Source organism: Colias philodice, chromosome 22, assembly GCF_061535455.1.
Source record: "Colias philodice isolate Cphi_HAF_F1 chromosome 22, ilColPhil1 Martin Lab GWU primary, whole genome shotgun sequence".
In the NCBI taxonomy this organism is placed as follows: domain Eukaryota; kingdom Metazoa; phylum Arthropoda; class Insecta; order Lepidoptera; family Pieridae; genus Colias; species Colias philodice.
In genome coordinates, this window is record NC_143107.1 from 3,523,756 (window position 1) to 3,536,476 (window position 12,721).

At 31.0% G+C, this 12,721-nt stretch overlaps 1 protein-coding gene across 1 annotated transcript in view; it reads left to right on the forward strand.

Annotated features, from left to right (window-relative positions):
- The window catches only part of LOC149478377 (zwei Ig domain protein zig-8-like), a 123,193-nt gene that overhangs the window by 79,969 nt on the left and 30,503 nt on the right, over positions 1-12,721 (forward strand). The gene's annotated exons all lie outside the window — the stretch shown is intronic.

The window sequence follows — 12,721 nt, forward strand, 5'->3', positions numbered from 1 at the left end:
GCAAAATGGTTTCATACATCTATAAGTAACATTATAATCATTGTATTAAAAAACTTCTTTAGCTCTTAAATTTTATTTATCACGATATTTAAGAATATTTTTATACGCTTTTTAAATAAATTAAGGACCTTAAATAAGTGGTTACTAAAAAGAGACCTATAATCCTCTGAAAATAAATGTATATATATGTTTCATACGGTTATACCTAATATATTGATTTATATTCGTTTCCAGCCAAAGTTCTGCGAAACGATTTGACCAAATTTTATGAAGTTTTTTCTGTATAATATTCGGCAGTTCTGAGAATAGCAATGTATATTTGATACCAGGCATAAAAAACGTTTGAGTCAACAGCACAAAGTTAATAATATTTCAAACAAATATTGACATTTCTAAACGTCCATACATTCAATTTATACGTGTTTATTTACGTTCACTAATTCCTTGAAACCTTGTTTAGTTCATAAACAGATCCTTCTATAGATAAACATGCGTATTTGTAAATGTTAGCCAATTCCTTGAATCTCTCAGTGATCTGTTTCTGATCTTTCTGACTCGGAACTGTTTATTTTATTTGACCGAAAACTGCTATAAATCGAGACATATTATTAGATTTTATGTTTACAATGTCTAAACTTACACCACATAATATGTATAAATGTAATTCAATTATTTGTAAATTGACAGAAGATCTATTTACTTTTCGTACCCAGGTATCAATAAATTTTAACCAATTCCTTGAAACTTCTCACTGACCTACTTATTTTATTTGACCGACAAATTCTATAAATCAACATATATTAAACCGAATTACTGATTGTAATTACTTTAATTAACATTACTATAAATAATCACATATATTTAATTACCGACAAATTCTATCAACATATATCAACACATATCAATAATTATTAAACCGAAAACTTACACCACTGTTATTATATAAACACCCTTGAGTATTAAAGTAGCATACGAATCTATGTATAAATTATAGTCCTTGAAGGTTCTCAATGATCTACTTATTTTATTTGACCGACAAATTGATCGATTGTCACTATTTTAATTTCACATCACTATAATTAATATAGACATACCTTGAAGCGTCTCACTGATCTACTCATTCTATTTGACCGACAAATTCCATAAATCAATACATATAAAACCGAAATCTTACATCACTAGAAATGAACATGTGTGTACGTATCTATTAATTATAGCCAGTTCCTTGATGCTGCTAACTGATATACTTATTTTATCTGACCGACAAATTCTATAAATCAACACATATTAAACCGACCCTGCGATTGTCACTACCGTACGTTGTACCTATTCAATTTGGATCCCTTTTCGGACCCAGATCGTGTTTGTGACGCTGACCTTTAGCAATTTGGGTACCAATTTATATAGGGCTAATTACATGGTTTCGACAGGTATTGGTTATCTTGGGTTATGTAATAGGGAGTTCAAAAGTGTCTTGGTTGAATTTCTGGGTTGTATATGCCTATTTAAATATAGATGTTAGTGGGTTGTATTATGTTTGTTTATGTCTGTACGTAGTTAAATATAGACGTTAGTTGTTAGTAGGACTTCACTTATATTGTTTTTATTTAAGTGAAATTTAAATTTTCTATCAAATTAAATATTTTATTACCATGGGCAAAATTGTGATCATACAACGGCTTAATTCGTGTATTAAACCGATTCAATACATAGGTATTATATTACGTATATAATCATTTCAAAGCTAATACGTTTGTACATACTTATATGTACATGTTGATACATAATAATTATGTATAACACGTATTAAACTTGTATCTAGGAGATTACAAATTCGATTGGAAATTATATTAACTTTGCTACGCGAATTTCGCACTAACCGAAAAAGAAATTAACTCCAAATTAGCATCGCAAAAGAAGCCTTTAATTAAATCTTTTACTTTACTTTTACAGCTATATAATTGCTACGTGTTTAGTAGATTCAGGCGGGTTACGTCTTATAGCAGTATTATTCCAGTGTGGGAAAGTGATGGGGCTATACGACTTATATAGCGCTGTCTCTTTTCCACACTAGAATGAATACTGCTTTAAGGCATCATGTTACAGAGGTGTTAGTACTCCAAGGTGATGATTGGGTGCTATTCAGATATTGCAACGTTCAATTACTAAATTCCATTTGGAGAATTCATTATGGCTGATTTTCTCGATGCATCAAAAGGTTTTTTTGGTGATGAATGAAAATTTGTGCTTTTGACAGCTCGTGGTATATTTTTCTGAGAAAAAAATTGATCGAGATTTTTATTTGAATATCAGAAAATTTCGCTTATTCAAAATTATAGCAAAATATAATGTAGGTGTGTTATTACGTGAGATTTTTCGTGTCATTTATTTTCTTAAAAATTCGTAAAAAGCGCAATTCATCTCGATTATTTTAGAGTTCATTGAAAAATACATTTTTATCAAGGCTGTAGGCATACTCAACGTTTATAAAAATTGACGAAATCAATCTAAATTACTTATACTTTAAATTGAACTTGCTATTGATATCTCGAGAACAGCGGAACCGATTTCGTTAATTTTTAATTTATAATATTCCTTGAAGTACGAGGATGGTTCTTAATGAGAAAAAATTTAAACATGTACCACGGGTGAAGCCGGGGCGGACCGGCTAATAGTCATAAAACATTTTCTAAACTTCAAAATCCATTACCTAAATACAGACAATTATTACGCAGGAACGCACTAAAAATACTATCAAGCGTTGCATACCACAATAACGCTATCAAAACTCATGAACCGAAATGAACAATCAAAATTATCTAGCCAAAACATTGATTTGCTAAACAAACACCATTATTCTAATTGCGATCACATAACTTCAATTAGTGCTGGCATCGGTTCAGGAATAGGCAATTACGATCTTTTTACGACCACATCCACTTAACTGCAAATGCGAAATACTTGAATATTAGTTAGCAGTGATATAGCTTGTCTGCTTTAGAATACATTATACTCAGGGCTTAAGTAGCAGCCTATAAATGTGCTATTTAGTACCGAGATACTCTGCCAAATTTCGCCGAATTTATATGTCAACCCTACTGTTTCGTAATACTTTGAATGTAGACTTGCAAATTTAATGATAGTTAGAGAATGAAGGAAATCACGACGGAATAAAGTAATAATATTTCTTTATTACTCGTGTTATTTCTCTTGAGAAAAAATAAATACGTGACCGGTATAAATAAGGTGGGCAATAATTGTCTTGAACCCGTTTTCTTTCTATAAATTATTCGGGAAAGACCGTCAGCAAGGGAATCCATATTTATTATTTATATTAAAACGCTTATGTCTGTTTATATATCTGTGTAATATTCTTTCACGGATGTGGTTTAATCGTAACGATTTGGATAAATATAGATGAACTTCATTTTACGTGACAGAACTAGTACAATTATATATAGTTTTTAATTAAGTTACATATAAGACTAGCTGCGCTCCGTGGTTTCACCCGTATGGCTCCGCTCCTGTTGGTCTTAGCGTAATGATAGCCTATAGCCTTCCTCGATAAATGGGCTATCCAACACCGAAATAATTTTTCAAATTGGACCAGTAGCTCTTGAGATTAGCGCGTTCAAAAACTCTTCAGTTTTATAATTAAGTTACATATTATAAGATTAAAATAATAAAACAAGATTTTTCCAGCCAACTTGACCTACATTACACATTGATTTCTCAATTGAACTTACCAAAACCTATTGTAGGTTGACAAACGCACGAGTTTTATTATTAACAGTTTTATTGACGTTTTTATTTATAAACAAGAAAGATAATTAGCGTTTCGCCAGATAAATGAAACTGGCACTGCAGTAACGCAGACAGAGTTTTGGATGAACTTACGTAAAAGCGTCAACATCGGCGCAATAAACTTTGCTGATTAAATTTTACGCGTGTTGAATGTGATTATGTAATCTGAAATTATACAGGACTTTTGTAAATTCGAATTATATTTAGATTATGAGTATGGGCAAGGAGTGTTATGTAAATATTTAAGTATATGTATTTTAGCGCGTTCGAATGACGCGAAATACTCAAATCAAGCTGATGGCAATGGACAGCATTTTGTTTTTAGTATTTTATGTGGCTTCATACATACGGATGCAAGTTACGTTTGTGTAGTATCTTTTTAAAACGTGAAAATTGACAGCAAGTTTTACAGACTTTCAAGGAGTTTAGGGTGTGGGCAGATTTTATATACAGGTACTATGTCCTGCTAGATTATAACTTTGAGTTTTTTTATCAATTAATCTGTATAAACATAAATCTGTGAGTCTGCAGACACATAAAAATATAATATAGATATAAAAACTGGGATGAAACTGGCATCGAAGGTCTGAACATAATGCTGTAGGTTCCTGTTTCTTGTAAAATATACATTTTTTTTTATTATTATTTATTAATGTTTTGTGACACATAAAAATTAATATGGATTTGCACTAAAGCAATATCAAATGATAGTAAATAAATCTATCAAGGCTGTGTATTACTTATAAATGTAAACATCAAATTAGAATTCCTTTTATTCCATTAGCAACCATTGAGCGCGCTGCAATTCATGACATTGCAATATTGCGTCTAGAATGGCTGGCTTATTTGGTTCTGTTGTGCCGCATTAGAATAGTTTGTATCTAATGTTTATATGTCTTTGTATATAATCTACTATACTTTAGCAGACTGTGATATGAGGCAGTTAATTAAATTGACTTACGTTACATCAGTATAGCTCCATAATCTATTCCTGTACCAAATTTCACATAGTTCTGAACAGCCTTTTTGGCGTGACAGAGTCTTAAACATACATACATATGAGCGGAGCACTTATCTTACCACCAGGCATGGCGTCTGCTCGATTGCCTTCTCATGTCATAAAAAAATACAAACTTTCGCCTTTAAATAGTATAAGTAGGATAAGGAAATTAGGTCCATGTATTTCTCTGAAACTATCGAATGGTATCTAATCTATTTCCCTAAATTCAATATAATAAAAAGCACAAATTTCATTAAATTAGTTTTAATAATTAAGAATTAAGATCCTTGCATCTATTACGTAATTCATTATATTATTATCACTACATAGTATAAAACAAAGTCGCTTTCTCTGTCTCTATGTTAAATCTTTCAAACTACGCAACGGATTTTGATGCGGTTTTTTTTAATAGATAGAGTGATTCGAGAGGAAGGTTTTAGTATATAATTTATTAGGTTTTAGACAAAGCGGGCGAAGCCGCGGGCGGTAAGCTAGTTAAATAATATTATAGCATTAGGTATTTTATAATATCTGGCATAAAACCTTCCTTGTTCAAATTAGTCTTTTAATTTATCACTGTTTAAATTAAGGATACAAAGTACAGAGAATAAAGGCTTAATAGAGTTCTCTGTAAACTTAAGCCTGAAGTTCTCGAATAATCCAGACGATTGTGGTTCAAACATCGTTTGGACTTCGCTCATTGGCTTGTTGACCGAACTGTGAAAACTGGCCTTTAGACACGGTACTAAGAAAACAATTGCGTACACTCACAAACAGAATAACTTTTGAAATAAATAAAATAAGGCAAAAGTTTTCTAGTTTTAGATAAAGTGTCCGATATTATTATTTCTCTTTGGTTTATTAAATGTTTTCTGTAAAAGAAGATTGATATCGATTACACAAATGTAGCGATTTCATGTATTTTTCGTGTTCCAAATCACAAAAGAACAAAAATCGGTTAAGCAAGTCGGACTCGCGTATCAAAGGTTTACCGATTCGCACTTGGCCGCTTTTATATTGTTTAAAGTTAATATGTAACAAACTTCTAACTATAATTAGAAGCTAAATATAGCTTTAGCCTCATTAAACAAGCGGTAACAAACTCATTTTTGATATCTCGATTATTCTGCGTAATTAATGCACGCAACAACTATTCTGATTTCTAATGAACTGCCATTGTTCAAACAACGAACGTTCGTAATGAAACCTCTCCTTTCACTAAACATGCTTTATTTTGCCAGAATGTTCTATGAACTATTGATTTTATTGTTTGCAGTCATTCGATATAGTACTGTGCTTACAGGAATGCAATTCCTCATTGTACCACTATAATGGAATGGGCTCAAGTGTCTAATTGCTTCGATTTGTGAGAAGCCTTTGTAAGTGTTCTAGGATATATTTTCTTTGTGTTTTCGTTTAGTTTGTGTTGTCTCTATTGAATGGAATACACGTATGTTTGGTTGTTCTGTATTACAGGAACGATAAAGTATTGGAGCAATGTTGTAGAGCTCGTTTTATCGAAAATAATTTTATAATAATCAGTTTTTAAGCAGTTCTGTATCATCATCGTAATAATATTGTACAATGTACAGGCTTCTTGACTGTAAAATATTATCTCTCTAGTATTCGATTACCTGTTTTTGATTTCGAGTTTGGGGATTTACAGCATGTGCCTACTACTTAATTTTTGTTAATTAAACACCTTATTGTTTATGTTATCTGTATATGTATATTGTATAATCCAATAACAAAATTTACATATCCTATTTGATTTCGGTCAAAATTTTGACGGAATCCAGCATACTAATATTATAAATGCGAAAGTAACTCTGTCTGTCTGTCTGTCACTCAATCACGCCTAACTACTGAACCAATTTGCATGAAATTTGGTGTAGAGATATTTGGATACCCGAGAAAGGACATAGGATAGGTTTTATCCCGGAAATCCTACGGGAACGGGTTTTTGTTTGAAAACGCGGGCGAAGCCGCGGGCGGAAAGCTAGTATACAATAAAGCTGATAAAAAGTGGATTATTCGAAAACGCACTTTGGCTTCGTGTTAACATTTTTAGTAAAAACTATTTCGTTATATCTATTACTCATCTTCTCTATGGAAAAAAATCTGAAACATCATTTGTATGAAGGAAATTTCCATCTAACTTCAACAAAAATGCTACTCTAATTATATTCCCAAATAAGCATGTATAATATTAGATAATATATCTAATATAAACATATTTTCATTAATTTCTACATAGTCGTTATGAAACAGAGCCATTATTATGATAAAATTACTTAGATAATTAATCCGAAAACATAAAGCAAACTAAGAGGAAAATAGGTTGGATTAAAATCTACTTTTGGATTATCAAATAACAATTTTCTCTACTTTTTTCAACTAATTTATGATTTCATATAATTTTTTTATTTATTATATTATATTATAAATATAGGTAAGCGTTCTACTTCTAATGAAATATTAATTATACGAAGAAAAAAAAACAAATATGGTTACAAATATTACGTACTAGGATTCCGCCCGCGGCGTCGCCCGCACAGTCAAAGAAAACCCCGCATAGTTCCCGTTCCCGTGGGATTTCCGGGATAAAACCTATCCTATGTCCTTTCTCGGGTATCAAAATATCTCTTTACCAAATTTCATACAAATTGGTTCAGTAGTTAAGGCGTGATCGAGTAATAGACAGACAGACAGAGTTACTTTCGCATTTATAATATTAGTATGGATTGTTAGAAATCTCACAGTTATATAAATAGACAAAATACATTTTGACACAGAATACTCAATAGTAGCTAACGCTTAATTTGATAAAACTACAAGATTATTATTATTTTTGAATAATTTGCTTGATAGAAACGACAAGACATTTTACAACAGCTAGAATGCTACACCAAGTTACATATGCAATTTTATATTTGTTTTCTTGGTCAACAAGTAATTAGTATTTAATAAGAGTTAATGTAGATTACTTTTTAATTTTGTCACGGTGATAAGTCGCCTTCTACACTGTGTCATCAAATGTTTAATTTTAAATTAAATATTCCTATGTCAATTTAAACGCAAGCCGAAAAATCGACTTCGAACAAAATAAATTTATTATTTTGTTTCAACTTTAATACGAGTTCATTAGCGAGATATAAATGGAAAAGAGGAACTTTAAAATAAATAAAAATCACGGACATAAGCTTCTATTTTACATGCAATAAAGCTTAGCGCACACTATTGGAAAACGATTTTTGTTTTGCTTTGTCCAAATGGAATGCAAATAGTGATATTTGTTGACGTTTTTGATTTTCTGTATTTAGTTTTCATGGCCTTGTAATATCAAAATAGTTAGCTGTGCTTATAATCTGTTTGTTGGTAGAAATGTGGTTCTTGTTTATGCTTAATGTTTCTCTTCCTTATGTAATTAATTAAGCATGATATAAAACGTGTTATACTAAAAATTGATTAAAATATGACAAAGCACTACAGCCCCTGCTTCTTTAGGCTGTATAAAACGGAACTGGTTTCTTCGGCCATCAGTAAATTATCCAATTTTCAAGCTATTATTTTTTTAAACAAGCTTTCAGGCACCAGCATTAAAATAAAAGAAGAATTATCATAATCAGTTAATACCACATCGAGCACTGAGGTAGCATTACTAAAAAAAACACGAATTGAGAACCTCCTTGTCTAAAAGTCGGTTTAAAAACATATTCAACTGATTTAAACAATTGTACCCAAGCGATACCTTCCTATAGTACACACACAAAAGATCATTTCCAAATGATTCTTAAGAAACAAAGGGTATAACTACGCAGATGTTATTAATGTGTTTCGTTAATGAAACACGGATCAAATTTATTCTGGAAACGTCTAGAATAAACGTGTTTTGTTTTACTATTTTCACGCAACTTGTTGTAGGAATTAATTCTTTATTTCTTGTTGTATTTCTTGATTGCTAGGTTGTGTTTTTTTTTTTGTACTTTTATTTCTTGAAGGGTAAATTATGGCTAGAGGCGAAACCAGTGTTTCTGACGTTAAGTTTAACTCTAGTTTGAACATCATGAATAGTTAATTAATAGTCCTATCTATAGGTATTATATAATTTAGTAGCTGTTTCTCGTGGTTTTAATCGCATTGCTCTACTCAAATTGGTCGTAGCGTGATGACATAGCCGATAAGAAATTGTTTTTCATATCAGACCAGTAGTTCCTGATATTAGTGCGTTCGAGCAAACAAACAAACAAACTCTTCAGCTTAACAATATACCTATAGATACCTACATAAAAAATAGCAGTAGTATTAACAGCAGAAAAACGAAATATGTACTGTTAATTGCGTCCACTAAGCCTAAGACGAGAGATTATAACCCGTCCTAATGATAAAACAATATTATTTCAGGCTTATTTTATTACTTTTTGCCATAAAGATGCTAACGACCATACGATATGAGTAAATTATACATGATAAAAGGTTTAATTAAAAACGGGCAACGAATATGTTTAACCTAATTATGTTTATTTTAATTTTGTCACAAGATAAAAAGTTCGTACGCTGTGTTATCAAAAGTTTCACATGAAATAAACATTGTTTATCCATTTTTTTATTATTATTGCTATAATAACATTATAAGATGAAACAAATCTCACTTTAAGTATGTAACGAAATAAATAATAATTTGTATATTTTTCTAGAAGCAAAGTGCCATGGTCGAGTAGACACTACACTACACAGTTATATTAATCGAGTTTAATTTTTTACCAGTATTCACTATGTAACATTGATCTATATTTTAAATTTTATCGCGAGTCAACTCGAGCAGATTCCATACAAGGATTTAAATAAATAAATATGTCAGGAAAATTTTCAGACACGGCACGATCGGATCCCATACTAAGCTTTCGTTCGTGTTATGGAAACCAGATGGCTGATACATACATATATACATATATATTTTAAATAAATACTTATATTATATCTTTCTTCTTCTTATATATAAAAATGAATCGCAAAATGTGTTGGTAAGCGCATAACTCGAGAACGGCTGAACCGATTTCGATAATTCTTTTTTTATTATATTCCTTGAAGTACGAGGGTGGTTTTTATGTAGAGAAAACGTAAATATGTACCACGGGCGAAGCCGGGGCGGACCGCTAGTTAACAATAAAAATCCAATATTTTCAAGTGATATCTACACAAGAAAGTGAGACCACTAATAAAAACAATTTAATCTGCAATAACATCGTTATTTGCTACGCAAAAATTAGAACCGTTGGCTCTATTTGCATACTAATTCTTTGTTTTAATACACTAGACGATGTAAAGTCGACGATATGGCTGCTAATTTCAAAACTTGGAGGTTTAATTTTGTTGCATTGTTGGGAAAGCTTTGTTATTTTAACTAAGTGTTTGTATTAAGGCAATTGGAATTTCGGAATTGAAGCGAGATTGTGTTATGCATGTAGCACACATATACATTGTACGTATATGCATTATTGAATATTGTGTGTGTGTGAGTAGAATAGTAATATGAACCGTGTTGCATAATGGATAGCGTTGGCCCAACAAATGATCGTCAATGTTTGCCACGACCACATACGTTTAGGCCGTATATACTATCGTGATTGCCTCTACTCGCCCAACGCTGCCCATTGTGAAGAGGGTCTATTAGGTACGTCACGAATCTAACTCACACATAGACGTTATTATAGCATTGTGTATGTATGATAATAAACCTGAGAAAATTATGCAGCTGAAAATATAGTCATATTATGTTATTCAAACTTCCTTTTTGAGGGTATGCAAATTAAGTCTATCCATGAAAAAATAATATTACATTTTAGTAACAGTTATTTGACACTGTTTTACAAAAAAAAATTCAGGGCCAAAACACTATGCTGTATTGCATTGGCCCGTAATATGTATTGACCTATATTTAAGCTAGCCTTGAAGGGGTTGTAGTAAAAATCATTTTTAACAATGTTCTGTTTATTTATCTCTTTACAAATACTAGCTAGAGAAAGTGGCTTTCCTTCTTCGGTATCAACCGCATATATTTGCTTATCTAGACTATAATCTAACTCTATACCAAATTTCATACAAATCGTTTAAAACTTTTTGGCGTGATACAGTAACAAACATACATCTTTGCATGTTTATAAACTACATAACTGATAATTAATACGTATAGATTATCAACGCGATTATAATATTAATATTAACAATCTTAAAATCCCAATCAAAATATAATATATTGTTATAGATATCAATAAAGCTTTGTTAGCACTACAAAGTTTCCCAATTTTGGGGGAAAATCCAATACTTAATATTTATAATTGAGTTTCCCTTAATTAAGCTAGTTTTATTTGAGTACGTCTTTACCCGCTCACTTTAATCGTAGTTCATTACCGCATCATATTGTTATGATTGAACAAATTTGTTTAGATAAATTTGAACTCTGTTTACTAATAAATGAGGTTTAATTTAGCTTAAATGCTCATGATAAATAATTTTATGTAGCAGTATTGTGTTACTAAATATGATTATTCTGTTGGAAATGAGAATGAATCTCTGTAGGTATAATAATACTTATAAACATACATGAATATGAGTTAAACGTTAAAATTTTATGGAAGCTATGTAAATAAAAACCCATTAAGTAAAACGCTCCGGTATATTTATTTAAAACTTGATATTTTTGTAAACCTTTCTGTTTTCTCTGTAAAGTGATAGACAAGAATGAGTAAGTAGGTACCAATTTATCTTTAAAAATTAGCAGATACTGCATCGACAAACATATACACACATTTTACAATAAACACGAATACATAACTATATTTGTGCTTGATCCCTTTTTATAAACGGTAAATAACCTGAAAAAAAATCACTTTATATATTTTATTGTGTAATAAAGATTATTATATGTGTTAATAAATTTTTATGTAATAGTTACAGTTACAATAATATTACGTATGCCTAATACGAGTAACACTATACATAATATACGTTTTGTTGTGTCATTTGTACACTAATCCATATTTAATATTATTAATGTGAAAGTAACTCTGTCTGTCTGTCTGTTACTCAATCACGCCTAAACTACTGAACCAATTTGCATGAAATTTGGTATGGAGATATTTTGATACCCGAGAAAGGACATAGGCTACCTTTTATTGCGAAATATGTACCACGGGCGAAGCCGGGGCGGACCTCTAGTATAATATAAAACCTGGGTTTAATACAAACATTACAACTTAATCAAAACTTCTCGTGAAATCTCTCACATTTTCTTATATTCACCGCTATGAATATGCTGAAATTCAGGAGTGGTTTCTAAATGAAGATTTATTAACATTAAACATAAGGGAAGCATAAAAGTAATGTAACCTAATGTGTTGTAACTATAGTAATTACCCGACTACGGCAAAGCAAAAGGAGGGTTATGATTTTGACAGGCTATGTATGTATGTATGTATGTATGTATGTATGTATGTATATATGTATGTATGTATGTATGTATGTATGTTCATCTGTTCCCTCGTAACTTCTAAACTACTTATCAGAATTCGACAAATGACATATCATTAGAAGCGTCTTAATTGTCCGCTGGTTATAGGCTATATGGGGTTTCACAAAATCTAATGTGGCGCCCTCTAGCGGACAAGACATACAGAGTAAAAAAATAAAGTTAAGATAAATATGCCGTGTTTGGTATCATTTGAAAGCTTTTTACTTGCACATTTTGAATATATATATATTACTAGCATTTGCTTGTGACTTTAGCTGTATTCATGGGCTGATTGCATATAATTCACATCTTTTCGTTCATAGCTTTATACTTTTATACTTTTTCAGCGTCGTTTTTTTGTCGTAGTTGGGTTTTAGTTGTTTTACTTTTTATCTTGTTTCAAACAA